Genomic DNA, 6000 nt, shown 5'->3' on the forward strand with positions numbered 1-6000 from the left:
CATGGTTTCCGCTGGGCGCTTCGATACTGTAGCATGAATTTGACAGTTGCCACATCGACGAACATACTCCATAGCAGCCTCTTGGATCTTAGGCCAATATAACCCAAGTCTTAGAATTTTGTGGGACAGGGCTCGTCCACCCATGTGAGCTCCACAAATTCCTTCATGAACCTCAGCCAAAGCTGACTTTGCTCCTTCGGGGCCTATACATCTCATAAGGGGTCCAGAATAAAATCTTTTGTATAGTCTCCCATTCTGAATGACAAATCTCGCCGATCGTATCTTGATCAACCTTGCCTCTTTCGGATCCTCAGATAATTTGTCATCTCTCAGATTGTCACATCCCGCCTAAATCCACCAAGGGGATACCCTATCTGGATTACCCGGGGAGTGAATTTTCCTGCCGATCAAGTTTAGGAACGATCATAGTCACTTAGCACAATAATATAATCAAAAGCAAGAACAATTCCTTGTATCCCAATAATTTAATAATAAAAGTCGAGAAAGTACCTCAGAAGGATTCACAAATAACATTAGAGTGCGGAAATGATTTCATTAGTATAAACAATCAAGTGTGAAAAGGAGGGAGGAAACCCATCCTATAATAATAGCGGAAGATGAGATGACTAAAAGTAAAGGTTACAACCGATTCACCAAATAACAAGTGAAACAACTAAGCTATAGTCCCGACAATTCAAATAAAAGGTTAAAAAGGGAATGAGGCGACATCCCATCCCTAACACACAAATATAAAACTAAACTGCTACAAACAAGTCCCGATCTCGGTCTACTCGTCTTTATCAACTGGTTCATCGCCACCAGTATGATACAAGTCTTCAACTCGGCCTCAAGAGGGTTGACTGCCACAGTCAACAGTGGTAGTACCTGCAGGAAAGTCTAACAAAATATTGTGCAAAAAGGAGTGAGTTCGAAAGAACTCAGCAAGGTAGTCATTCCATAAAATATAAACCATATGATACAAGCCATAACATGATGCAATATGATATGGAACACATGATGCAAGTATGGTTCTAACTCTATGAATGCTGGTCTCTAAGGTAGACATTCTTTAAGTCATAGCACTATACTTCTCTGGGTCGTCTGTCACTCTCCCGTTCCATATCTTAGGAATGCCCGGGGAATATCGATAGAGTCCTCAAAAAAACCATGGTTGGGGATTTAGTCACCACTCTCTCACATCACCATTTGGTATAAGTATTGGCGCATGTCACAGTAAAGCCTAGCCCAATGCAAGTCATCTACTCGATCATATCAACTCGGATCCGAGATACGTCCATTCCTCGCCCCCGGCGATCCTTTTCGGTATCCTTCTCACTAGAGTCAGCGTAATCCCGGATTACGGACTCATCAACCCTATTGGTCATCCACAAATAGTAAACGGGAAGCTCTCATGTCCTCTCACGGGTTGGTTACCGGTCTTGAGCGCCCGTGAGCCCAAGTCTATCCATTTGCAACCCTACCAATAAATGGCTCCCACAATGAGATTTATGACCTCTCACGGGTTGGTTACCGGTCTTGAGTGCCCACAAATCCCCACTGCTACCACGGGTCGTTCGGTCTCAATGCCCTTCCGATTCGGGTCTGATACGACAGGGACATCCTAGCCAAACCACTAGACAGTCCTATGTATGTCATCCAATAACCCGGGAAAGAGTCGATAGGCACATTCAGAGAACATCCCATACTATTCCCTCCGGTGCCCAAGGACAGAAGCGTCAATAGGACATTCCCCAATCCCAAGTTATACGTAGGCAATCACATATTCAAGTTCATCACTTCTCGCATCCAATACATCTTCATAATACAAGTTAAATCATGATATTGAAATGAATCATCATAGACATAAGTAAACAAGAATAGTAATGTAACATGACAAGAGTATAAAGATTTCAATACTACTGTCCTAACACATATATCACTGTCTTATAACGATTAAAAGAAATCAAGAGATTCTATTCATAAATAAGAACATAAATCATAAGTTGATGATCTATATGTTTATGGAGATAACCATACTTACCTTAGGTTGAGTTGATGATGAATTGAGAATACCAAGAAATAGTCCAAAAGAATTGTTAAGACCCTAAACAAACATCAATAATAAGTTAGAGAAGAAGTCGGGAAGATCGGATGTCAAACGGATCAAAACGGAGCAAGGTTGCTGTCAGCAACAAGTTTGGTCGATGGTCTTGGTCGATGGTATCGACCAAAAGGATCGACCAAAATTGTCTTCAGGACAGAATAGTGGATTTTGGGGATTTTGGTTCGAAATGGGTCTTCCGGGGTTCGGATCAATCTGAAACTTGGAGGGATGATTAATAACAATGTAAGAACACTACCTAGCAAGTATTATCACAATCCAATGGTCCAAATGAAAACCCCCAAATTGAGGTCCTATGTTCTAAAGACAAGAATCCTAGCATTCATGAGAAATTGATGCAATTGAAAGGGAAGCTAGAGAATTAGTTGGGGAATAGGTTAGGAACATGATTACAATCATTCGCAAGCCAGAGATTAGACTAATCATACTCCACATCTCAGTCTAGTATAAGAAATCAAGTTGTTAAGCAAGGAATCATGGTAATGTATATGTAAGGATCAAGATGCAAGTGAAGCATAGCAAGAATGAAGGAAAAGCAAGTATAAATGGGAAGAGACGTTCATGGCAAGGTGTTTGCAAGGTTGCAGCACCTTGGCCATGGTCTCATCAGTAAAAGAAGAAGGGAAGTGAATAGAATAGAGAGCAAGAGAGAGAATCATACCTTAGAAGATGGTAGTTGGAGAAGAGAGACAAGGATTCTTGTAGAAGGTCATCACCCAAGCCAAAGAGGAGTCTAAGAGGAGCCTTCCCACGTTCTCAGGTGTTGAAATGAGTGAAATATCATTCTAGGTTCGAGGTTTCACTTAAATAGATGAAGGAATATCCAAAAAGCATCTTTTTCTCGATTTTGGGCAACTTTGGTTGATGGTCCTTGGTCGATGGGATCGACCAAAACAAGTAATAGGTTTCAGCAGAAAATCCAAAAATAGTTCAGCAACTTCAAATAGGGATTCGGAGGGCTATACAAGGTCAAATTGAGTGAGGTTTTCTCCTACAAGTCAATCAAGAAGTCTAGTTTCCAGAAATACCTTTGGATCAAGCATGTGAGGTCATTAGGTCCACAAAATGATCTCACCTTCTTCGATGCGCAAGCAGGATTTGCCAGACATAGTTCAGCAACTTCGGACAGGGATTTGGAGGGCTATATGGGGTCAAATGGAGTGGAGTTTTCTCCTAAAAGTCCATCAAGAAGTCTAGTTTCGGGAAATATATTCGGATTGAGCACAGGAGTTCATTTGGTGATTCAAATAATTCACCCCTCTTCGGTGTGCAGATTCAAAACTAACACTGACAATGCCCTCAAGTGAGGGGCATCATCGTCAATGTCCACAGGCTTGGGTTCCGACACCAAATCAACAACCAAAAGGGTCCACAAGTATATTTTCCCCCAATTTGGGTCTTCGGACCTACAAACATAATAGGTCCCAGGCCGGGCCAAGGTTAGGATAAGGCCAGACATTACAGATCTACCCTAAGGGAAAGGTCTGACATGGCTTCCTAAGGTTTTCAAAGATAATAATATTGAAATTAAAGTCCAACTTTTAAGGTCTAACATTGAACAAGTCTTTTTTTATCCCAAAATAAATAGGGTGTCCAGACTAGGTTTGGGCTTGATGTTACACAGATACTCAATTATCGGATCCATCTAGCAACGCTGCTTCAATATAAGAAATTTCTTTCTCATGATAACTTGGAAATGTTATCTCTTCAATATAGACCGAAGGGTCTAGATTTTTTTCTTTGGCATTGGCTAGTCGGGATAGCTCATCTGCCATTGAATTTTTAGTCCTCGGAATCTGAGATATCTTCAAATTTCGAAATTGGTTTTGAAATGCCTGCACTATCTCTTGATATTTCTGCAAGCGTGGTTCTTTAATACCATACTCCCCCTGGACTTGGTTGACTATAAGTTGAGAGTCACTATAAATAGTAACATCTGCGATAGACAACGCTTTTGACAACCGAAGTCCAGCTATCAGAGCCTCATATTCTACTTTGTTATTACTTGCTCCGAATGCAAACCTCAAAGCATATCGAATAATAAATCCTGCTGGACTTTTCAATAGAATTCCAACTCCTGCTCCATCTTTATTACTTGAACCATCCACATATACCTCCCAAGTGGTTGGTATAATGGGATCCTCAATGGTGGACTCCACTGGTGTAGTAGTTTCTACTACAAAATCGGCTAACGCCTGAGCCTTGATTGCGGTTCTGGGCTTAAAGCTCACTTGGAACTCGCTGAGTTCAATCGACCAGGACACCATCCTTCCAGATAAATCAGGTTTATTAAGAACTTTATTGAGAGAAAAAGTTGTAAATACCTCAATTGGATGAGCCTGAAAGTATGGCCTTAGCTTCTTGGCGGCCATCATGAGAGCCAGAGCCTGCTTCTCAATCTGCGAATATCGTGTCTCCGCATCTAGCAATATGTGGCTCACATAATAAATTGGCCATTGTTTATTATCTTTCTCACAAACAAGTACTGCACTGATTGTTGAAAGGGACGTCGCTAGATATAGTTGTAATATTTCCCCCTTCTCTGGTCAGGACAAGATCGGCGGTTGTTCGAGTGCTTCTTTTAACTCCTCGAAAGCTTTTTGGCATTCTTCGGTCCATTTTGCTTCCTTGCTGCCCCTCAAATCTTTGAGTGCCTTGAAGAATTGCAAACACTTTTCTCCAGACTTGGAGATGAATCGATTCAAAGCGGCAACTCTCCCTGTTAAACACTGCACATCACGAACAGTTTTGGGAGCCTCCATATCAATCAGAGCCTGTATTTTGGCAGGATTAGCCTCAATACCTCTCTGTGACACCATGAAGCCCAAAAATTTGCCCAAGGAAACTCCAAAGGCGCACTTTTCTGGATTCAGCTTCATTTGATATTTTCGCAGTACTGAGAATACCTCAGTCAAATCTGCAATATGATTTGCTTTTGTAAAGCTCTTCACAAGCATGTCGTCAACATAAGCTTCAACATTCTTTCCTATCAAATCTTTAAAAATCTTGTTGACGGCTCTCTAATATGTAGCTCCTGCATTCTTCAGGCCAAATGGCATGACTTTATAATAGTAGCTTTCACGATCAGTCATGAAAGACATGAACTTCTCATCTTCCTTATTCATAAGGATCTGATTATACCCTGAGTAGGCATCCATGAAACTTAGAGTTTCATATCCTGCAGTCGCATCTATCAAGTGGTCAATCCGAGGCAACGGATAGCAATCTTTAGGGCAAGCCTTGTTGAGATCTGCGTAGTCTGTACACATTCTCCACTTCCCATTCGCCTTTTTTACCATTACCACGTTAGCTAACCAAGTTGGGCATTCAATTGGTTCTATGAAACCAGATTCTTCAGTTTTTCAACTTCGCCCCGAACGGCTTCATACTTTTCAATGGAGAAATTTCTCCTTTTTTGTATCACTGGTTTCACCTTTGGATCTATCTAGAGTTTATGCTCTACGACAGCCCGATCGATTCTTGGCATGTCTTCAGCAGACCATGCAAATATGTCTTTATTCTGTTGAAGAAATAACTTCAACTCATCTTTGAATTCCTCTAGCTGTTCAGACCCGATATAAGTAATCTTCTTCTTATCTTTGGTACACAGTTGGATTTGCTCCAGCTTCTCCACTGGTTCGGGCCTTTGCATTTCTGCTACTTCCCGATCGTCTCGAACTTCTATAGGTAGGGCAGTCACCTTCCTCGGGCCCTCCTTGTCTTTTAAATAGGCAATGTAACATTGCCGAGAGATCCTCTGGTCAGAGGAAACTTGACCAATTCCCATATCAGTAGGGAATTTTATCTTCAGTTGTTTTGTCGAAACAATAGCACCTATCTTGGATAAAGATGGTCACGTGAGGATAACATTGTAAGCT

This window comes from Hakea prostrata, unplaced genomic scaffold (genome assembly GCF_041222555.1).
Source record: "Hakea prostrata isolate BN-2017 unplaced genomic scaffold, UWA_Hpros_2 contig_23, whole genome shotgun sequence".
Lineage (NCBI taxonomy): Eukaryota > Viridiplantae > Streptophyta > Magnoliopsida > Proteales > Proteaceae > Hakea > Hakea prostrata.